Raw genomic sequence first — 25,337 nt, forward strand, 5'->3', positions numbered from 1 at the left:
AATAGCTAAAGCAATCTTATATAACAAAAACAAAGCCAGAGGAATCACAACATCAGATTTTAAAGACATACTACAGGGCAGCTATAATCAAAACAGCCAGATACTGGTACAAAAACAGACAGACAAATGGAACAGAATATGAATGCCAGAAATCAATCCAAGCATCTACAACCAACTTATATTTGACAGAGAAGCTAAAATAAATCCCTGGAACAAGACCAGTCTCTTCAAAAAAATGGTGCTGCAAAAACTGGATTTCCACATGCAGAAGTATGAAGCAAGACCCCTACCTTACATCTCACACAGAAATCCACTCAAAATGGATTAAGGACCTAGGTCTATGACCATCAAATTACTAGAGAACATTGGGGAAGCTCTGCAAGACATTGGCATAGGCAAAGACTTCTTGGAAAAGACACAATCAAAGCCCAAAGGCACAATCAAAACCAAAATTAACAAATGGGATTACATCAAATTGAGAAGCTTCTGGACTGCAAAAAGAAACAAGAAAATGAAGAGGTAACTGACAGAATGGGAGAAATTATTTGCAAACTATGTAAATGCTAAAGATTAATAAACAGAATATATAAAGAGCTCAAGAAACTCAACAACAACAAAACAACCCTGTTAAGAATTAGGCAAAGGACTTAGACATTTTTCAACAGAGAAAATCCAAATGATGAACAAACACATGAAAAAATGTTCAGGATAACTAGCTCTCAGGGAAATGCGAATTGAAAACCACAATGAGGTTTCACTTCACCCCAGTTAAAATGGCCTTCATACAGAAATCAAAAATAACAAATGCTGGTGAGGATGTGGGGAAAAAGGTACCCTAATCTACTGTTGGTGGGAATATAAATTGGTAAAGCCACTGTGGAAGACAATATGGAGATACCTCAAAAATCTGAATAGAGACATGACCCAGCCATTCCACTCTTGGGAATTTACCCAAGGGAAATGAAATCAGCATATGAAAGAATTATCCACACCCCAATGTTTATTGCAGCTCAATTCACAGTAGCTAGGACATATAATCAACCAAAATGCCCATAAACTGAAGACTGGATAAACGAATTATGGGATATGTACTCTATGGAATACTATACAGCAGTTAAAAAAATGAATTCTGGCCTTTTGCAACAAAATGGATGAATCTGGAAAACATCATACTTAGTGAAATAAGTCAGTCCCAAAGGGAAAAATATCATATGTTTTCCCTGACCTGTAAGAACTAAGAAAGCACCTAAAAAGCAATTGGTAGAAGTGAAATTACTACTTTGAGAAGCAATGACTTTGAACTGCCTTTGTCTTGACTGTTGAGGATCAGTTTCTTTTTATTTTTACTACTTGTTGAACTCTTTTCTTAACATAGAATTAAACATGTTTATGAAGTCAATTGAAAATGGATCTCAGTAAAAAATAAGTGTGTAAATGTGAGAGGGAGTAGCATGAGGGGTAGGAGTATGGGTGGAAGGGTGGGCACGGTGGGAAGAATCACCATGTTCTTAAAGTTGTAATTATGAAATGCATGAAGTTTGTAACTGTAAAGCTGTATAGTTTTGCATACATTCCTATGGACTTTATTTTAAGGGTACAATTTACTTGCCATATGACCCCAAATCTCCTTAGGCTGGGTGGTAAAAATACTATTTTAAGTGTTAAAGTGATTATATGGTTAGGACTTTTAATAGGTAGAATTAAAAAGGAGTGAATGGTCCAACATGGGAAGCAGTCCACCAGCAGACTCAGAGTGGCAAGCACTATAAATAGCACTCTGACCTCAGAATCAGCCCTTAAGGCATCCTGGTTTGGCTTTTCAGGCATGGAAAACCAAGATACTGTGATAAAAAATGTCCTACTTAAGGACCTCAGTGAATGAGACCACACTGGAAAGAAATGGTCATCAAAGAAGGAGATACTTTCTCTGAATGAAGGAGACATTTGCTTATCACCTTGTCTAAATACTGATGGAGTTTGCGGATTCAGAAGATTTCCATAGCCTAGGCAGCTCAAGTCAAGATCCTTGGGTGATCACTGACACTGTTAAATTAACAAGAATCACTGTGCAGTAACTTCCCATGCAAGACCTCTATCCTAAAAGGGTTGGTTGTATTATAATTGCCTAAGTGCTTGCAAAAGATGTCTCATTCTTGGGTGCTTCTTTAAAATTAATTAAGTTTCTTAAAAAAATGTGGTGTGTGTGTGTGTGTGTGTGTGTGAAACTGACTTTAAGATGCAATGAGTTTGAACACCTTTGTCTCTACTGTTGAGGAACAGTTTTTTGTTGTTTTGTTTTCATGCAAATTTTTAAACTTTACTTAGTATAGAGCTTGTCTTCTGTGTATAAAGTTAATTGAAAATAGTTCTTAGTGGAGAATTGGACTGGGGATGGGAGAGGAAAGAGGAGGGGTGGGAGAGTGGGTGGGAGGGCAGGTATGGTGAGAAGAATCACTATATTCCTAAAAGTTGTACTTATGAAATGCACGAAGTTTGTATTCCTTAAATAAAAAGGTTTCTTTGGGAAAAAAATTATTTACTTGAAAGGATGAAGTGAAAGAGAGTATCAAAGACATAGAATTCTTCCATTCACAGGTTCACTCCCAAAATGACCCAAATGCTCTAGGCTATAGCCAGGAGCCAGGAACTCCATCTGGATCTCCTGTGTGGAGGTCAGGGACCCAAGTACTTGGGCTTTGTCTGCTGCTTCCAGGGCACATTAGCTGGATCAGAAGCAGAGGAGACACAACTCAAGCCAACCCAAGTGGCAGCTTAACCACGTACCACAATGCCTGCCCCTGTTAATATAATTTTAAAGTTCACAATGTAGATTATGTTTACACTTGGGTCAAAAATTTACATATTGTATATACTTGTATTTAATAAAAACAAAAAAGTACCATGCCAGATAGTGAACACGTTTGTTATGTCAAGTAATTTTCTTTCCTTACCTCACAAGTAAAATATTTGTTTATTTGTAAATAATTTCAAAAACTCAGAAGAAAAACAAAATCATCTGTAATTCCATAATCAGATTTAATCCCTAAGATGTCATTATAGTTTTTCATTCTATTTTTTTAAATTAAAAATGAAGCCTTTTTTTTATATTATGGCACTACAGGTTAAGCTATCACTTTTTTTTATTGTTAACTTTTATTTAATGAATATAAATTTCCAAAGTACAGCTTATGCACCCCCATAACATCCCTCCCACCCGCAACCCTTCCCTTTCCCACTCCCTCTTGTCGCTCCCCCTCTTCGTGGAGGAGCAACACAGGACCCTGCGCTGTTCTTTTGTCTGCTCGGCCCTCCCCGGGTTTGCTGCTGGTTCTTCCCGGGTTGGCTACTATCCCTTCCACCTCCGTGGAAGGGCAGTTCCCCCTGGCCACATTCCCCACTTCCGCAGGGGAGCGGCACACCGCCGGCCGGCTCTCTCGGGGGCTGCACAGGTGTTCCCCTTAGATGTTCCTGGTGCATGTTCTCTCTCTCCTCCTTTATAGTCCTCCTCCGCCAATCCCAACTCGGCTGCCCACACGCCGAGTACGCTGCTCTCCTCCAATCAGGAGCAAGTCCTACAGTTTATTGGCTGAACTGGAGGCAGCTGTGTAGAAGCTGTTTTCTTCTCTCCCAGCGCCATATTGTGGGAGAGCAGATGCATAGAATAAGTCTTAATTCCAGTAACTTAGTCTAGTCCGAGTTGCTCCCCACACCTCTCCCCTTCCATTCACATCAAGATTCATTTTCGATTCTCTTTATATATACAGAAGATCAGTTTAGCATACATTAAGTAAAGATTTCAACAGTTTGCTCCCACACAGAAACACAAAGTGAAAAATATTGTTTGAGTACTCGTTATAGCATTAAATCTCAATGTACAGCACACTAAGGACAGAGATCCTACATGAGGAGTAAGTGCACAGTAACTCCTGTTGTTGACTTAACAAATTGACACTCTTGTTTATGGCCTCAGTAATCACCCTAGGCTCTTGTCATGAGTTGCCAAGGCTATGGAAGCCTTTTGAGTTCACTGACTCTGATCAAATTTAGACAAGGCCATGGTCAAAGTGGACGTTCTCTCCTCCCTTCAGAGAAAGGTACCTCCTTCTTTGATGACCCGTTCTTTGCACTGGGATCTCACTCACAGAGATCTTTCATTTAGGTTTTTTTTTTTTTTCCCCAGAGTGTCTTCGCTTTCCATGCCTGCAATACTCTCATATGCTTTTCAGCCGGATCCACATGCCTTAAGGACTGATTCTGAGGCCAGAGTGCTGTTTAGGACATCTGCCATTCTATGGGTCTGCTGTGTATCTCACTTCCCATGTTGGATCATTCTCTCCCTTTTTTATTCTATCAGCTAGTATTTGCAGACACTATTCTTGTTTATGTGATCCCTTTGGTTCTTAGTCCTATCATTATGATCAGTTGTGACCAGAAATTGATCACTGGGACTAGTGAGATGGCATTGGTTCATGCCACCTTGATGGGATTGAATCGGAATCCCCTGGTATGTTGCTAACTCTACCATTTGAGGTAAGTCAGCTTGAGCATGTCCCAAATTGCACATCTCTTCCCTCTCTTATTCCCACTCTTATATTTAACAGGGATCACTTTTCAGTTAAGTTTCAACACTTAAGAATAACTGTGTATTGATTACAGTATTCAACCAAAAGTATTAAGTAGAACAAACAAACAAAAATACTAAGAGGGATAACATATTAAGTTGTTCATCAACAGTCAGGGCAAGGGCTGATCAAGTCACCGTTTGTCATAGTGTTCATTTCACTTCAACAGGTTTCCTTTTTGGTGCTCAGTTAGTTGTCACCTATCGGGGAGAACATGTGGTATTTGTCCCTTTTGGATTGGCTTATTTCACTTGGCATAATATTTTCCAAATTCCTAACAGGGATCACTTTTCAGTTAAAATTTAAACGCCTAAGAATAATTGTGTGTTAATTACAGAGTTCAACCAATAGTACTAGAACAAAAAATATACTAAAATGGATAAAGTATTACATTGTACATCAACCATCAGGACAAGAGCTGATCAAGTCACTGTTTCTCATAGTGTCCATTTCACTTCAACAAATTTCCCCTTTGGTGCTCAGTTAGTTGTCACTGATCAGGGAGACCATATGATATTTGTCCCTCTGGGACTGGCTTAATTCACTCAGCATGATGTTTTCCAAATTCCTCCATCTTGTTGCAAATGACCGGGTTTCATTGTTTTTGATTGCTGTATAGTATTCTATAGAGTACATGTGCCATAATTTCTTTATGCAGTCTACTGCTGATGGGCATTTGGGTTGGTTCCAGGTCTTAGCCATTATGAATTGAGCTGCAATAAACATTAAGCTACCACTTTTTTAAAAAAAACTTTTATTTAATAAGTTTCAAAAGTACAACTTTTGGATTATAGCAGATTTTCCCCCATAACCACCCTCCCACCTGCAAACCATCCCATCTCCTACTCCCTCTCCCATCCCATTCTTCATTAAGATTCTTTTTTGATTATCTTTATACACAGAAGAGCAACTTAGTATATATGAAGATTTCAACAGTTTGCACCCACACAGACACACAAAGCATAAAGTACTTTTTGAATACTAGTTTTATTATTAAAAAAAATAATTTGTGAATACTTGGAATGAATTCCACTTGGTTGTGGTTTCTACTTCTTTCCTCTTTCAATACATTGTTCAATTTCACTTTTTAATTTTAGTAAGGATTTTGTGTTCATTTAAATAACTTAACGGTTGGTACTTTTCTTTTTTGTATTGTTTTTATTTGGCTTTAGTATTAGAGCAATGTTAGCTTTAAGGAATAAGTTAGAAAGACTTCCTGCTACTTTTATGTTTGGGAAAATTTGTGGAGAATTGATATTTTTTTCCTTAAATGTTTGGCAGAATTCACGTAAAACCATTTAGGCTTGGTACCTCCCTTTGTAGAAGTTTATCATTTATTGATACAATTTTCATAATGTATATGAGGCTTTCCAAGTTATCCACTTCTCCTTATACAAATTGCAATAGTCTCTCTCTTTCAGAGAATTAGTTCCTTTCATCTATGTTATCCAATGTGTGGGCATAGCATTATTCATTTTGTTCTTATGTTATCCTTTTAATATCCATGAGATCAGTAGTGATGAACCTTCTTTTATTTCTGATATTGTTAATTGTGTCCCTCTATTTTGGTTATAAATTTTATTAAATTTTTCGAAGAATCAGCTTTGATTTCATTGTTTCTATTATGTTCCTATTTTAAATTTCATGTATTTCTGTTCTGCTTTTTATATCTCTTCTTCTACTTTCTTTATGCTTAAATTACTTTGCCTCTAGTTTCCTAAGGAGTAAGATTACAAAGCTGATTTTATACATTTATTCTGTATTAATAGATGCATTTATTTAGTGCAATACATTGTCATTGTTTTGCTGAATCTCACACCTTTTGGTAATTTTATTTTTCATATAGTATTTCATTGAATATTTTAAAATATTTAAATGTTTTTTTTGCAATGTATTCTTTGATTTATATGTTATTTAGAAGAAGCCTGTTTAATTTCCAAATACTGGGGAATTTTCCAGCTATCTTTTATTAATTTCTAGTTTAATTCTATTATGGTCAGAGAACATACTTTGTATGATTTCTATCTTTGCTCTATTAGCTAATATGTGTTGTAAAACCGAGAATCTATTAGTGGATATAAGCTGGACAATAATATGTATTATATTGTTATTGGATTAATTGTTCTATAAATATCAATAGAACAAATTGAGTGCTGTATTATTCAGGCCGACTATTCCCCCTTATGGTTCTCTTTTGCCTGTTTATCTATTACTAACACATCTGAGGAAGACTGATTATAGTACTGGAATTCTCCTTACAGTTCTGCCAATTTTCACCTCACATATTTTTGTGCTGTCTTGCTTAAACGCATACACATTGAAAATGAATATGCCATCCCAGAGAATTGACCATTTTCTCATTATGTAATACCTTTACTTATCCCTAATAATATCCCTTTTCTTGAAGGTGGTTTTTTCAAAAATTAATCTACCTACTACTCCAGCCTTTTTAGCTTAGTGATACTATGTTATACCCTTCTCCATCTCTTTACTTTTAACATATCTGTGTCTTTATATTTCACTTGAGTTTCTTGTAAACAACATGAAGTTGGGTCCTCTTTTGTTCATTTAGTTACACGATCTCCACTTTAGTATTTAGATGCTTCACATGATAATCGATTGAATTTATACTACATTTGTCCCTGCTTTATGCTCATCACCCTTATTATTTCCATCTTTTTATATTTCTTTTAGTTTTAACTGAGCATTTTATATAATTCAATTTTATCTCCTTTCATATATCATTCTTCCTTCTAAATTTTATTTTTTCTTACAATATAGTTTTTTATTAATATAAAGACAGATTTCATGTATTTCATAGGTACAGTTGTAAGAAAACAACCATATTTCCCTCCTTCCCCCTCTCCTTCCTCTATTCCTCCTCCTTCCCTCCCTTCATTAATTTTTACATAGGTATATAATCACAGGTTTAATTCACCACCAATCATAGTATTCAATAAGTAAAAAAGCAGAAGGGCCACAGTTCCATATGAGTATTTAAACAAGGGCTAAACAACAATCACAGGATGTCCATTTCATTCCTATGTATGTTTTTTGTATTTTATATTAACAGCATCATATAAAGATCTATTTATTTATTCGAAAGGCAGAGATAGAGAGAAAGATCTTCTATCTTCTGGTTCACTCCCTAAATGACCACAACAGCTGGGGCTGGATCAGGCCAAAGCTAGGAGTCTGGAATGACATCCAAGTCTCCCATATGGGTTCAAACGCCTCTTTGCAGTCCCCACACTAATGCAGCATTCAGCATCAGAGTTTCAATAATGGTTGGCTGACTGAGCCTTTCTAACTCCCAACACAATCATGTTCGTGTTGCCAACTTTTATTCAGTTTGTGATTTATGGGCATATGGAGTGTTTTGCAACCCAGAGTTTCCTCTTTGAGTCATGATTTGCAAATGGATATAATAACCCATAAACTGATATCAGCATCAAAACAGAGCCATCCAATTCAAGTAATAAGTGCCCTTCAGAGGGAAAAGACACTATCCCATTAGAAAGGGCACAAACAACAATCAAGGAGTATGAACAACAGCCTTCATGAAGTCAGGGTTCTTGGTTCGTTCCACACTTTCTGTCCATTCCCAGATAATACGTTGATGAGGGCACAATGCAGTTGGACTCTCACTCTCTGTTGGCAAGGCAGGCTTACCACAATAGACTAAAACCTCAGCCCTGCCAATCCCAAATGGGCATGCCAGTCTGCCTCATTGCAGATTTATGGCTCGTCTCCACAAAGTAATAGTGATTCTCTTGTCTGTACCAATTGCAAGCTGCAGATGGGTAGCCTATTGCTATAATGTCGGGCTAAATTCTCCACAGATGAACTGGAAAATTTCCTCACTCATTCAGAAATATGCCAGCCAGCTGTCAGGTCTCCAGGACTCCCTCACTTGCCCGGTTTACCAAAGAACAGACGGCATTCACCGCAATGATTAGACTGTGTTTTCAGTTCAAGCCCTTTTCTCCTATCTAATGATTTAATCCGGTTTTCCTTTCTTCAAAGGCTATAGAGAAGGGTCATTGTAAATTTCTTAACCATGAATATTCTTCAAGGAGGCAATTGAGAAAACTGCTTGAGCTACCTTTGGATTAGGAATGAAAATGTTTATCTGTACAAGATATTCATTGGCCATCACCCCATTCAATGTCAATTATTCCCCCAAGGTGCTCAGCAGAGAAAACCCTTTTGAGCCAACAGAGATGGGGAAATGGGAAGCAGATGCCCACTCACCAGCTACTTGACTGTCACCACCAATAAAGGATACATCATAATTTTAGGGGACTGGAAAAGGCAAGACGCAACATTTGAATAGAATAGGAAACAAGTGAGACACAGACTACCAAGAAGTAGGAAAAGAGGGGAAAACACAATTTCATCTGTGTTCATAAAATGAGAATATTGCTCGACCTCTTTTTGCCTTTAGAGATTTAAATGAATAATAAGAGATCACGCTTGAATGGGCTTTGTTGCTGTTGCTATTGTTCTTTGGTAAGAGTTTGCTCTTCCTTGAGCATAGATCTGAGTAGAATTCATTCAAAAACATCTGAAAGTTTCTGTTCAAAGGGTCTTTCTATATGGAGTGGAGGTTTTGAGAAATGTTTTAGAATATGTTTCTTTTAAGGCTCTTCCTCAGCATTAGGGTAAGTGATTCACTCCCAGACGCTTCCCGAGTCAGTTCTGGGGATAAATAAACCTGGATTCAACAATTTTCTCTGTCATTACAATGCACAAAACATTTAGAATTTTACCTAACTTTTAATAGCCTCAATCCCCTTATCTTTCAGACTTATTGTGATGCTTCTATACACATTTTCCAGTCCCTGACCAAAATTACCCAATGACTTTCCATAGAAACATTACCATTGTCTAGGCCCCTACCTACTTCTTCAATTTCACCTTTTTCTACTTTTTGCTAACACACCATGTCAGAAACACTGGTTACTTTCAGTACCTGAATCACTTTCTGCCCTGATCTTTTCATGGCCGACATCTTCTCATAGTTCAGGGTTCATCCCAAGCATCACTCTTCAAGGACACTTCTTCCCAGACAACTTTATCCAATAGGCAGATCCTCTTCTTTGTCCAGTCATACAACAGTTTTTTTTTCTTTTTAGCTCTTTGCACAATTTGTATTCACATATTTATGTCTCTTATTCCTGTTCTCTGTCATTGGAGTAGAGGCTATCTCTGCCTACAAGATTCCTTTCCTCACAACTCCACTGCCTTGATTAATACAGATTCACCAATTCCTTACTAACACTGCTCAGACTTCCTAGACAAGGTTAAGTCCCTTTTGACTTCCCAGTGATTTCCTTCTGAAACTGTCCAAACACTTCAATTACTTGTCCATTTTCTCTTTCCTAAGACAATGACATGAGGACAGGGCTCAAATCTGTCTTGTGCTGTATCAAAGCTGCATAATACAGTACCTGCCACTTCAAAGATGTTCAGCAAAGATTAGCTCTCTTTCCCTATGTGATATTAATTAAAAATCTCACAAGCCTCTTAATTTTCTTCTGCAATCTTCATGCTAGTGCTCCCTTTACATGAGGATTAAACACATGTGCAGTCTCTTCATTTTCTCTTTCTTTGTTCCATTGCTCTCTACCACTTCAGAACTCTTGCTTGAAAATTTAGAATTACTTATTCACACATATCCCTAGGATGTTGGAGTCTAAACATACGTAGAATGTGAGGTGAAAATTCCCCCCTGATTTGCTTTGGTGGTTTAGGGTACATGAACAGTTATACACGTAAGAACTTAGTAAGGAAGACCCAACAGTACGTGGGCAGCTTCTGATTAATCACCTCTTGATTTCACAGTTGCATCTCATCTTCTTTGACATTTACATTTATCTTCTTTCCCTCTCCCCCAACCCCTCCACAGCAGCCCAGTTTTCACTGTCTTCCAACAGTATTTTTCCCAAACACCAAACAAACCTAAGACAGCTCCACTGATTTTACCCTTCATTATTGGAATTTCTCTGCTCAAAAAAAAATATATCTCCAATTAGTAAAACACAAACTTAGGGGAAGTGTTGTCACATGACCAAATCCAAAACTGTCAAATAAATAAGACCGCTAAATTTCTCAAACGTACCAAAAATAAATAAAGGGGTGTGGACATCCATAGACTACTGATAAAACTTTTTATTCCTCAACTACAGGACTTGCCATGTTCAGTCACCCTCCTTTTAAAACTGTGAGTGTCGCTCCCCGTCTTCGTGGAGGAACGACACAGGACCCTGCGCTGTTCTTCTGTCTGCTCGGCCCTCCCCGGGTTTGCTGCTGGTTCTTCCCGGGTTGGCTGCCATCCCTTCCACCTCCGTGGAAGGGCGGTTCCCCCTGCCACATTCCCCACTTCCGCGGGGGAGCAGCACATCGCCGGCCGGCTCTCTCTGGGGCTGCACAGGTGTTCCTTCAGATAGATGTTCCCCTAGATGTTCCTGGTGCATGCCGTCTCTCTCCTCCTTTATAGTCCTCCTCCGCCAATCCTAACTCGACTGCCCACACGCCGAGTACGCTGCTCTCCTCCAATCAGGAGCAGGATCAGTTCCTGGAGGTCATCACTCAAGTTGGCAAGAGGCAGCTGTGTAGAAGCTGTTTTCTCCTCTCCCAGCGCCATATTGTGGGAGAGCAGATGCATAGAATAAGTCTTAATTCCAGTAACTTAGTCTAGTCCGGGTTGCTCCCCACAGTGAGCTTTATCAATAAAATTATAAAGCTATATTCTTTTTTAATATTTTATTATAATAATTAATAAAATAATCATTGCCTTTTATATCCAATATTAGAGTCTTAGTCCCCTGAAAACTTCTTCTATATAGTCCCAAGCAAAATTAAATGAACCTAAAGTTTGAGTAAGTATGTGACAATCACGGGAATGCTATCTAGAGAACAATAGCAACCTTCTAATGGCAAAGATGTCAGTACAATAGACCAAATCTATTGAAGTGAATCTGAGCCTTGAAATGGTTAAGATATCTCTGAAGCTCAAAAAACATTTAGGTTTTAATAAGCTTGTAACAGAATATCCCTTTAAGAATTACCAGCATGTAAAATGACCAACAATATTCTAAGCCAAACATGAAAGAATCTCCAAGAGGATTGCTATGGGGAAAATTGTAGGCCTTGTTGATATGGAAAAGCCTGATAGTTCATTGCTAACTATGGCAATGGGAAAATAGTCCTTTGAATCACAGGTCTTGTTCGATTTATAAAGAATTAGACAATATTGCAAAGCTAATTTAATGTTTGCTTGTTTAGGAGATTTAAATTTTTCTCCTCTCCCTTTCTATCCTCTATGTATATCTAACACGTCCATGCAGCAAACACTACCCTTCTGATCGAAGAGGCTAGATTTTAACCCTGACTGTGACATTGAGCAAGGCCATTAAATTCTGAAACTTCACTCTTCCTCAATGTAGGATTTATTGCTGACTTATAAGCTTTGTGAATTAAGCAAGGTACGGACACAGAGTTTTTAGTGTAAAATCTTGTACATGTTAAATATCAACAATGGGTGCTTACTTTGTTACCACTTCCACCCTTCATTTTAGGAAAATAAAAAAATATCCATTATCTTGTTATTTTATGACCTTACATGGGCCCTCTTGGTCAATTCTCATGGCACACAGTTGCATAGGTCTCAGACAAATTTCTTTTCACTAACTCCAAAATGTTTTGTGGCAGTAGTTTTCAAATGTGATAAATTCACAGTCAGCTTTCTTAGAAAAGCATCAGGATGACCTAAAATATGACAGGGGTCACCTGAACACTGAAATTCAAAATAAAGAGCACTGAAAGTAAAATGCTGCCTCTTCTGCAACTGCAACTGCAAACTCAGTCACAAATCAATCAAAGTTTTAACAATCAGCCATCTAAAAAGGCCAGGATATTTTTATACTAATGCCAAAAATCATTTGGAAAATTAAAGAAATTTTCTAGTTCTCAGTCATTGAGAATTCCTAGGGAAGGGGGGTGGGCAGACTTCATTAGATGCCAGTTTTAAAGATGAAGTTTGGGGCCAGTTTTGTGGTGTAGTAGTACAAGCCTCCACCTGTGGCACCAACATTCCATATGGGCATTGTTTGAGTCCCAGCTGCTCCACTCCCAACCCGGCTCCCTGCTGGTGGCCTGAGCTGACAGTGGCTCCTGTACCCACATGTGAATCCTGGAAGAAGCTCCTGGCTCCTAGCTTCAAATAGGCCTAGCTCCAGTCTCTGCGACCATTTAGGGAGTGAACCAGCAGATGGAAGATCTCTCTCTCTCTCTGTCTCTCCCTCTGTCTGCAAATCTGTCTCTCAAATCAATCAATAAATCTTAAAAAAAAAAAAAAAAAACAACGAAGTTTCATAGGAACATAACTGTGTGTGTGTGTGCGTGTGTGTGTGTGTGTTTCTAGAGAGCAAATTAATCTGTAGAAACGGTAAGGGGCCCGCACCATGGCACAGTAGGTTAATCCACCACCTGCAGCACAGGCATCTCATATGGGCACCAGTTCTAGTCCTGGCTACTCCTTTTCCAGTCTAGCTCTCTGCTATGGCCTGGGAAGGCAGTGTAAGATGGCCCAAGTCCTTAGGCCCCTGCATCCACATGGGAGACCCAGAGGAAGCTCCTGGCTCCTGGCTTCGGATCGGCACAGCTCCGGCCATTGTGGCCATTCGGGGAATGGACCAGCGGACAGAGGACCTTTCTCTCTCTCCCTCTCACTGTCTGTAACTCTATCTTTCAAATAAATAAAATCTTAAAAAAAAAAAGAAACTACAGGTGAAAAAGAACTCTACCATGCTTTACAATAAACTGTTGAAATCTTTACTTAATGTATGCTAAACTGATCTTCTGTATATAAAGAGAATTGAAAATGAATCCTCATGTGAATGGAAGGGGAGAGGGAATGGGAAAGGGGAGGGTTGCGGGTGGGAGGGATGTTATGGGGGGAAGCCATTGTAATCCATAAGCTGTACTTTGGAAATTTATATTCATTAAATAAAAGTAAAAAAAAAAATGTCTTTAACCCTAGCATTTAAAATCAATTTTAATCTAGAAAAAAAAAATCAGGCTTTGAAGAAGAGAAAGTAAATGGAATGGGAAAACAAAAGTTACTTCTGTGGTCTGTTTTGCTTTTTGAATCTGTTTTTTCTGTTTTCTCATTGTTTGCTAAACTTATCATAATCCAGGGTCACAATCAGACCTATAGAGCTAAGTCAGGCATTGTAAAAAGAAATTACCTGGCCATGTATAAGGAATTAGGGAATGATAGGAACTGTGGTGAACTAAGATTTATTTTATTCTATTTTTTTTTTCAAAGCAGCAAGGTAATGGGGTAGGGCATCCCTCAGAATGGATGGGCATCTCGCCAGGCAGAATCTGAGAGAAAGAGTGCCCATTCATTCGGACTAGAGAATGCAAGGGTACTTGGTTTAAAGAAGAGAATACACCTAACAGGCCAGGCAGGTGGTAGCCCAGGAAAAAGCTGAGAGCTGAGCACACAGTCCGTATTCAAACTGAGGTTTATAAGGGAATGGGGTCCAATTCTTCCCTCTGTTTCTCTGTCCCTTCCTCCTTCTTCTCCAGGACAAAAGAACTGCTGAGTGTGGATTTAATAATCAGGCAGTAACCATGATCATTACCGTGAAAAGACACAAACCCACTCTTCCAGATCTTCTAACTATTTAGTAAATGAGAAATATAGAAATTTTTGTAAAATCTTATTTTTCCCACTATAAATTCATCTCAAGAAAGCAAAACAAAATATATCTGTGAGCCAAATTCACCCCAGATTTACAACCATTAGCATTTAGCAACCATTGAGGCATTTAGGGTAGAAAGACATAATGGAAGCTGAAAGGAAACTATGGCAGCTTAACTCAATTCTCCTTTTCCTACACCCTTATCATTACTGCAAATATTTAGTCATGTTTACTTTTTCAACCAAACTGTTATATTGGCAGGAATTTATTCTATTCTAACAACAATATGCAAAAATTTATAAAAATTATCACATTGCTGAGTGGAGAAAATAAAAAATCTCAACAGCTAAGTAGCTTCGCAAAGGTAAAGTCATCATCACCATAATAGTTAAGAAAAAGTCCCAAAAGCTAGGGTCTGAGTCAGGAACTCTCCATGCACCATCTGACTTAACCAAATTAAAAAACTGCCATAGGCCCTACTCAAAGAGATGGCAGTGACTTCATTGTGGACGGTGCCAACTGTTACATAAATTTTCCTCTATCAAAACACATTGCCATCACTAACAATACATTGTTGACAATTTGGATTTTATGCTTTCAGTTCATTTCTCTTAGCTTAACTTCATATATTTGTGTTCAATGACTGACCAGACATCTCCACTTAGATGTTCAACAGAATTTCCAAACCCTGTTCTGCAATATGCAGTTTTGTGGTTTCTGCTACATTGATATTTCCCAAATCCAGTCTTTTTCTTTCCCACTGTTACTATTTTAGTTTAGGCTTGTTTCATTCTCATCTGCCTCACCAAAAAGACTTGCTGTACTTAAATCAACTTCCCTCTATTTCAAAAGATACATCTAATCTTTACCTGAAGTATGGAATTCTATGTAAAATCCACCAACAGTTACCAAGTGTGACCTCAGGCAAAGTCCAAGCTTGTCATCATAGCCTCTGAGACCATTCATGGGTTTCACCCCTGTTTACCAGTCTAGCTTCAGCTCTCCCCAGCACTGGCCCTGAACCTGCAGGGCATTGATCTTTCTGAACCACCACCATAGTTGGCAGCGGGATACCAGACTTCTGTGGAGTTGTAATGCCACCTCATCTACAAAGATGAAAGAGGTGATTTTTAAAATAAAAATACAGAGCGTTAGGAACAGAAGATTGTGCTTGTCGTCTACTTCTACATAGAAACTCCAAAATCTAATAATAACCCAATAATCAGGGTTGTTGTCTGAGTTTATGGACCTGGTTATACTAGTATATGCAAACCCAGTTGTAAAGGTTTTATATCGATGATGTCTGCTTTAGAGTGTTTGCTCTTCAAATGTGTCATGTTCTCTCTTGCCTCTCTGCCATTTACAATATTGCTTCCTCTTCCAAGAACACATTTTCTCTCTTTACATGGTCTATTTTTCCTTCAAGATTTAATTCAAGGATTATGTCCTCAGTGAAAACTTGCCTCCCTCAGAGCTCAGATATTGCTTAAGAGCTTCCACTGCACTTTCTGCTCACTCCCTTCAGGAATTTTTGTATGAGGACGAGAGCTGACCTTTACCCAGAATCCCGGAGTAGCTCTTAAGGATTCAAAGACTATTTGAAGAAAGAAGGATGAATAAATGGCTGATTTTTATCTAACAAAACTATCAATTTTTATTATCTCATCAACTTTCACTTTATTCATCTTATAATGAAAGATACCTATTGCCTCCTTCTCCCACTTCCCTAACCCACCTCATCTCCTACACTTCTGGGTGGCTGAAGAACCCTTGTTCACTACATGGGTTGGAAAATTGAAGAGTTTGAGATCCATAGCGCCAACACAGTAGCATGGACTCATCCTCAACAGTGATACCGACGTTTTCATTTTAACCAAGCGTTATGTCTCTAAACTGAATAAGGGTTAGAATTCCTATAGCTTTGTAACAGCTGAGTATCTCAGCAATCACTGCCTGGAATAATTCTTAGGTCTTGATGTCAATCAACGACTATAAAGCACTCATCAATTCACTAATTGACAGGTTCTGCAAAAGTCTTTGAGAGAAGCCAAGAAAGCAAGCACTTACTAACTTCTTCATGCTCTTGGAGTCTGATGTCCCTGGAGATCGGAGCTGTCACAGGACACTTTGGTCATTGGGACCGTTGAGGCTCCTCCCCACTCTCTGTGTGTCAGACATCAACAGAAAACAATATTGTACTAAATCCAATGCCATCTTTTTTGATACTTATGAGGAGGCAAACTAAAATAGACAATTAAAAATCTATGAAGGTCAATTGATTTCCTCTACTAGCAATTATGCCTTATAATTGTTTGCTGAAAGAGAAATTGGCATTTTACAAAGCCAATGATCAGCTGAGATTCCGTGCTTACTGAACCTCTGTGGGTTTAGAGCTTAGATTTGGATAGAAACCAAGAGTTGAGCAGAATTTGAGAAGCCTCTCCAAAGCCTTTCATCTAGAAGTTGGCTGGTGTGCTCACAAGGTTTCTGACATTTCTCCCATTCCAAGCGGGCTGGAACCCCACTGTACTCAAAATTCACAATGTTCCAGAACCTAGAGTTTGGTTCTCATTAAAAACCCAACAGACAAAAATGTCCAGGAGGCCTGCTAGCCAAACCTTTTCACACGGCAGGGAAGGTTTGCATCGAGTTTTATTTTTAAGTTAGCACACTAGGTTGGGACTCGTCTTGAAGGCTGATGAAAGACTGGGAGCCCATGTTTCATCTTCTGATTAATCCAAAATTAAACAATTCCAAGATTTTGATCACTTAGTCTTTTTTTAAAGCATGTGTGACAGATAATAAATAACCATCTCTAGCTCACATAGCAGGATACATTGTGTTTGCCTGCAGGCTCTCTATGGTCCATCCTTGGGCTTATTGTGAGATCAGATAGTAAATCACAATTTCATTTTAAAGGGCTGTTAACAATTTTCTCCTCTTACTGAAACCAAAATATGTATTTTTATACTACTTGGACATTATTTACCTGCTACTCATATTCTCAGTAATAATCTTACTTAAAAAAAAAAAACTTCGATGAAGTGGATTCGTGATTTATGTAAGCCTTGTAGTACATGAAAGGGGAAGAGAATTAGGAGTATACTGCAGGGCTCATTAGTCGCATTTGAGTTAAACATAAATCTTTGGAAAATAACAAAGTGCTTTGCATTTTCCAAGGCTTTTTTTTCTGAAATCAAGACCTGAAAATTAAAAGATTTTTTAAATAATAAGCAACACTCTAGGAAATGAACAGTAACTCTGATATACTAAGTAAGAACATGGGTATTTCAGGGAGATAAATGAGTGGTGCCTGTGACCATGCTACTCATTTGCCTTTTTTTTTAAATTTTTTTCCATTTATTTATTTGACAGAGTTATACACAGTGAGAGAGAAAGAGACAGAGAGAAAGGTCTTCCTTCCCTTGGTTCACCCCCCAAATGGCCTCTATGAACAGCACTGCGCTGATCCAAAGCCAGGAGCCAGATGCTTCCTCCTGGTCTCCCATGCGGGTGCAGGGTCCCAAGCACTTGGGCCATCCTCCACTGCCCTCCAGGGCCACAGCAGAGAACTGGACTGGAAGAGGAGCAACTGGGACTAGAACCCAGCGCCCACATGGGATGCCGGCGCCACAGGCAGAGGATTAACCAAGTGAGCCACGGTGCCGGCCCCCTCAATTGTCTTTAATATCCCCACCTTCGTGACCATCTCAGTACCTCTCCATTCCAGTCCCTCTGACACCCATCCACTTCTCCATTTCTAAGCACAACAAGGAACCATTACTCAAGTCCCTGTAATACTTCATCCATCCCTCCCTTCTATTGTCACAATGCATTGTGATTATTCGCTTCTGTGGCAGTCTTCTTTGTGAACTATGATCTCCCATCTAGCAGAGCACCTGGCATATTTCTTTTGCAAATGTATTGCCTTATTTACACTGACTCTCTGCAAAAAGATATTTTGAGGTGCTTTATAGAACAGAGATATTTACAGTTTGATGATATAAAAGATAAAGTCATAAATAAAATAGAACAGAAACAAACTTAGATATGATTTGCTGGTGCCCGGTACACTTGTTAGATTATATCAGTAAGGGTCTCTGTAGGAATCTGATGGCATATTCAAATTGAATCCATTAAGGAGAGTTTAATAAAGGGACTATTTGCAAAGGTGCTGGAAGAATTTATGAAATGGAAAAAAAATGGGTGGTAAAGTTTCTGTGGGAGGTTTTATTATTCTTAGCCTGAAAGGCAAGATGAGGGAGTTGTTAACTGTAGGAGAAAGAACTCCACAGAAAGGCCACCAGATAAGAACCTTGAATTCTTAAGGGAAGTAACAAACCTGCAGTTCCCTATCCTGCAGAGAGTTCAGAGAATAGATACCAAGTTTCACTCTCTTCTCACCTTCGGATCTACGTCTTGTACCTCTCATGAGCCAAATCTAATGGAAGCCCAAGGGCAAAGAAGTCCCTTGATACAGTCCATATAAGTCAGGCCCCAGAGCACAGAACAGAGTACAGAAAGAAAGAAGGAGAAGACATCCAGCAAGTAGGATAAAATTGCAAATTCAGTTTTAGGACATGTTAGCAACTAGCCAGAACAAAATGAGAAGCATAATTAGTTCCAAAAAGCAGCACACTTATCATTAATAGCATATCAGTGGTTTGTGAAAGGCACAGAGGCTTGAGATAGAAATCTCCCATGGGAACCTCAAGAATGATGTTCATTGAGATCCTTCTAGTAGCTTGCCTCAAGGCACACTGACAGCCTGGTGTTCAGAGCAGTTGAGAAGTAATTCTACAAGGTCACAATAATGGCTTATAAGCCTACCAGTCTCATAGCTTGATGATCTACTGGTAAATTTTAAAGAATTCAGAAGGAATGTTAAACCAAATATTACATCTCCTGTGCAACACTCCATGGATATCAGCCATCTTTTAAATAAAAATTTTGATAACAGTTGAGCAGCAGACAATTGATAGTCTGGCAAAAATAAAAATTACATAGGGATGATAATGAAGCTGTAAGCTTCACTCATCAAATGAAGGGATTAAAAGGCCAATTCATTTTGTGAAATCTAAACTGTCTAATTTTAATATGGATCTGAATTGATGCTCAACACAAGGAAGCCCCATCCAAAATCAGGATGGTTTCTGAAAAGATTAAGTCAATATTTTTGTTTTACCAAACACATTGAAACACTCAGGCAATGGGAATATACTCCTGGTTCATGTTGTTTTTATCTGTGCTACCAAGTAGATAACCCCCTCCAAAAAAACTCATTTTCTTCTCTTTAGTATATATCTTGAAAAAACGTAGTTATTTCATTCTTTGTTACTGTAAAAATAGCTAATGTCTCCTCCTGCTGTTTTTGTCATCATCATCATTGCTTATAGTTTTAAATTGCTTTCTAAATGTTAGACATTCTACTATTTTACAAGCTGTATCTCATTTAAATATCACATAAATATCACTGTCTGCATTTTACAGGCAAAGAACCTGAGAAACAGAGACCTTGAGTAGCTTGCCCAAGGTCACCCTGAACATAAGAGGATTTAAACCTTGAAGTCTGGCTTCAGAGATACAACTCTCAACACCACACATTCCAACACTCTCATCTAACATTGGGCAAGAAACAGATTGGAAAGGTTTCCTTTAAATTGAGAAACTTTACAGAAGCAAGTATTGTTGCCCAAAGAATACTGTTAGCTCCACACTTCCCAAACTGTGATTCCACAACATAACTTGTCCCATAACACATACCAGGGAAAGAAGGATTCCAAGGACAGTGAGGTTGGAATTCACTGCATACTGGCATCTTCTCTATGCGAAGCACAATATACATCATGATTTCATAGGCTCTGAGAAAGTACTCATTAAAACGTTTTTCCTCTTTGATTTTCCAAGTTATATTAGATCTATTTCATCAACAAATTCACTTATTTCTTCTTTCTTGCTAAACTCGGTGGTGGCCTGTTTATCATTAATTCCCAAGGATTTCTTAGTAGCTCTAGATACACCTCCTTTAGAAGCAGGCTCACCACATGGCCTCTACAATACAAATTAAAAGTTTAGCTTGTTGCAAAAAAAATTGAGATCTATGCATACTTTTATTATAAATAAGTTTCAACGAACTTTTTGAAGACTCCTTGCGTGTGAATCTTTCTTAGTGGCCTTCTATCTCCATATTTGTAGTTATTCCTTTAATAGTTCATGAACCACATGTCAGCAATTTTTGAAGTCCTCATGACTTGGCCCCTTACACCTTCCTGTTTTACTACAGAGTCTCTTTTTAATTGATTGCACCATATACATAACTGTGAAATCCTCACATTTGCAGGTAACACCCAAATTTATACAAAGATCCAAACTTCATCTCTAAAGTTCATAAACATGCCTCCAATGCCCTGTTTAAAAGAATGTATATGTTGTACCAAAGCCCACTAAGGTACAGATTTCCAAAATGAAGTTTTTCATTTTTCTCCCAGTCTTTGTCCTCTTTCTGCCACAGTCTCTAAGAAAGTGATGGGAAGTAACCATCCATTTGCTCACCAAACCTGGGTGTCACTTTGTGACTCCCTCTCCCTTACCAGTCATAACCAGTTATAATCAAGGCATGTTGAATCTGTATGAAAATGACTCTTGGGGCCAGCACTGTGGCATAGCAGATAAAGCCACCACCTGCAGTGCCAGCATTCCATATGGCCATCATTTCCAGTCCTGGCTGCTCCACTTCTGATCCAGCTCTCTACTATGGCCTGGGAAAGCAGTAGAAGATGGCCCAAGTCCTTGGGCCCCTGCACCTGTGTGGGAGACCAAGAAGAAGCTCCTGGCTCCTAGCTTCAGATTGGCACAGCTCCAGCCATGCAGCCATCTGGGGAGTGAACCAGCAGATGGAAGACCTCTCTAGCTCTCTCTCCCTCTCTCTCCCTCTCTCTGTCTCAGCCTCTCTGTAACTCTGCCTTTCAAATAAAATAAATAAATCTTTAAAAAAAAAAAAAAAGAAGAAGAAGAAGAGCCGGTGCTGTGGCATAATATGCTAATCCTCCACCTGCGGCACCAGCATCCCATATGGGCATCTGTTCTAGTCCCGTCTGTTCCTCTTCCACTCCAGCTCTCTGCTATGGCCTGGGAAAGCTGTAGAAGATGGCCCAAGTACTTGGGCCCCTGCACCCACATGGAAGACCAGGAAGAAGCACCTGGCACAAAGACCTTTCTCTCCCTCTCACTGTCTGTAATTCTATCTCTCAAATAAACAAAATCTTTTTTAAAAAGTATAAAATCTATTAAAAATTTTAAAAAGAAAAAAATGACTCAAATTTAGTTATTCCATCTCAAAAACTGCAATAATCTATATTAAAATAACATTTTTCTTAGACTCTACAATAAGGTATAAACTAATTATGTGTGCATGTGTATATACACATAAATTCTGTACTAGTTATCCTTATTCAACTTATTCTTTACCTCAGACAAACAGTATTCCTAAATGAGTAATAATTTTCAAGTGCCAATACAATTCTGTTCTCTCTCTACTTAAAATCTATCAGTGGTTTCTCTTTTATCGTATAATAGAGTAAAACTTTCTAAGATGGACTTCAGTTCCTCCCATGCTTGGCCCCTGTCGTTCCAGTCTCATCGAGTATCTCTCGTTCAGTCTGCATTTGAAAGACCTGTGCCTTTTGCAACACCTCACACTTGCTTGGTTCACACCTAGAACACTGGCACAAACTGTAAGTATTTGCTCTTCTTGGCATGTTCTTCTCTCTTTTCTGTTTGGTAGCCATTAATCCTTCAAATTTCAGCCAAGCATCATTTCTTCAGCGATGTCTACTTTAAATCCCAGTTGAGACTAAATGTCCCCATTTCAACTCTCATAAAACTACATACCCATCATTTATAAAACTTGTTTCATTTGCAAGTTTATATTTTTGGACAATTATTAACTAAGTATCTATTTTCTCTATTACAGTGTAAGCGACATTAAGACAAGCAGCACACTTTTTGTTCACTTAGGACAACACCTTAAACAGTGAGGGTACTCCAAGGATCAAGTACATTTTTATCAGCCAGGCACTATGACAGAACATTAAAGACACATCCACCTCCTTGCACCTAGAAATGGTTATGATGTACATTTTTGCATTATATTAAGATAAACAGAAAGCTAACACAAGGAAATGTATGGAAAGATTTAAACTTGAAAGGTGCTGAGAAACCCAGACATAGAAGGTTAAGGAAGGCTTCCCAGAAAGACCTAAATAAGAACAATCACTATATAAACACTGAACACATAGTTATTCTCGCTGACATTCATCTATGAGGCAGGGAAATAAGTAAAGTGAGGTACAAGAAGGGTATGTGACTTGCCAAGCTCACTCGGCTTCTTAGAAGGGGAGCTAGCTCCTTCTGAACCTAGATACCCTGGCTCCCTCCTGTGCGCTCTTACTGCTCAGTGCACTGAATCTCTATGCTGCAGAGACACAGGACAGTGCACAGCTAGGTTCCCAAGGCAGTCACAGCACAAGCAAAGACTGCAGCTAAAAGGGAATCTAAGTTGTAAATCTAATGTATCATATTGCATTTTTTAAGGGAAAAAATACTAGCTAAATTGGGGAGATAACAATGGATTAAGGTAAATCAAAAGGAAGTAACCCTTTTCATACATCCCACCTACTAAAATCCTTTGGAAGATATACTCCTTGAAAGACAGTAAGTGAATTTTACTATAATAAACCAAAGACTGTTGCAGTTTCAATCCCTATATGTCAGAATACACCAAATTAAACATTTTAAAAACATACATTCACTAATCACAAAAATGGCTCAAAGAGGGAATCTGACTTTGTTCAAAACAAATCCATTTCCAAAATGTTCACACAATCTCAATGTTTTTGAACTTGAAAGAATTTCATCTTATCGAGTCCATGTGTAACAATAAGGAAAAAAATACGAAAATTCAAAAAACCACCATCCCTAAAAAAGTATTCAAAGAGGATATACTTAAAAAAATAGTGAACTGGTTCTTTCATCCTCTTATCTTTGAAGGATTGTGCAGGAAAGGAGGGTGGCAAAGCTAGATCAAGCATTTTTGCACTTATTATCCACAGGGAAATCTAAATCTATAACCATCATCATAAAATGAAACAAGAAAATCAGAAAGGAATGAATGAAGGGCAAGTGATAGCCAAGGGGCTCACAATAATCAATTATTAAAATGCCTTAAAAGAGCAAAGAAAATGCTTATCAGATCAGCAAAGCACCTTTTAATAAATAATATGATTTGGATTTAATTAATGGCCTAATTACAGTTTTACCCAATAGGCTTAAATGCTCCAAAGGAACAGTTTGATTCTCTTTGGTAGATAATCTGTGTTTTAAAAAATGTTCTAATTACATATTTGCTTGAGTAAATAATGTGCATTTTACAAAACTGCCTAATGATATATTTATAGGACTATATTTACCCAAATGGCCTCTCATTCTGTACTAATGGAGTTGGGATTACTGTTCCTGGGAGACATGGGAAAATGGGATGGCTCCCGCTTTTACCCCAACACCCCTGTTATTCTCACACTGTTCTCACTCTCTCTGCACCCAAAACACACCACTGAAAGCATATGACCCACTTATTCATCATCACTTTATATAGCCAAAAAAAAAAAAGAGAGAACTTTTCCTCAGCATTTTATGTAGACACATTTTTGCAGAGGGAACAGACTTGAAAAATGAGTATTAACACTGTGTAATGCTCCATTAAAAGTAGGTACTGAGACTGTGACCAAAGCAAGACATTCAGGTAAGAAGCTGTATAATTTATTCTGTTCTTTATATGGTATCTCACGACGTGTTGCAAAGAACCAGACTCCAATATTGGAATCAGATTGCTGTGACGTAAGCTACATATGGTCTGTATTAAGTAGCAGAGAAGCCATAGAAAAGCTGAGTTTGAATCTCCCAGTTTCACAGTGGCATGTGTCCATTCACAACTTCTAAGTCATTTTCATATGTTTTAGATTTATAAATCTAGAAATATTGGATGCATGTCTAAATTTCATGAAAGTACTAAAAGTTCCATTTCATAGCTTTCCAATAAAACCAGACTCAACAGATATTTGCCATTTAAAATTAGGAGATGCTTCATTCACAAAATAACAAAATGATTTCTTTTAAAATGCATTGAAATATGGCTGTTCCTCCAAAAATTAAAAATAGGATTACCATATGATCCAGCAGCTCCATTTATGGTTATATTTCCAAAATAATCCAAAGCAAGATCTTGAAGAGATATCTGTACAACCATGTTTAAAGCAGCATTATTCCCAGTAGCCAAGAAGCAGGAGCAACCAGGTTTCTAGTGATAGATGAATGGCTAAACAAAATGCAGTAATCACACAAAACAGAATGTTACTCAGCGGTAGAAAGGGAGGAATTCTGACACTTGATATAAAATGAACCTTAAAAACCAGTAAAGCCACATGAAATAAATCAGTAACAAAAAGATAAATGCTGTATTATTCCACCTATGAGAGGCATCTAGGGTAGTCAAATTCATAGAAACAAAAAGTAGAATGATGGCTGCCAGGGGCTGGCAGAGATAAAGAAATGGGAAGCTGCTGTTCAATGGGTATATGGTTTTATTTTTGTAAGATGAAAATATGCTAGATATTGTCACACAGCTCTCTAACTATAATATTGAATTCTGTACTAAGAAAAGATTATGATGTGTATTTTTATGTTATATAGTTCTTACCAGAATAAGTTTTTTAAAGCAATTGAGCTCCCTTGAGACTTTCTATGTATAAGTGAAGTTATATTATTTCCCTCATGTTTGTTAAATAATATGCAATGGAAGCTCTATAAAAACATAGGAGTAGCTTTCATGCAACTCTCATTTACTATATCAGCCATACTTACATCCACTGATTATACATCATTTAATTCCCATTACAACTGTCTGAAATAGGGATCCTTATCATTATTCCCACTTTAAAGATCA

This window comes from Oryctolagus cuniculus, chromosome 1 (genome assembly GCF_964237555.1).
Source record: "Oryctolagus cuniculus chromosome 1, mOryCun1.1, whole genome shotgun sequence".
Classification (NCBI taxonomy): domain Eukaryota; kingdom Metazoa; phylum Chordata; class Mammalia; order Lagomorpha; family Leporidae; genus Oryctolagus; species Oryctolagus cuniculus.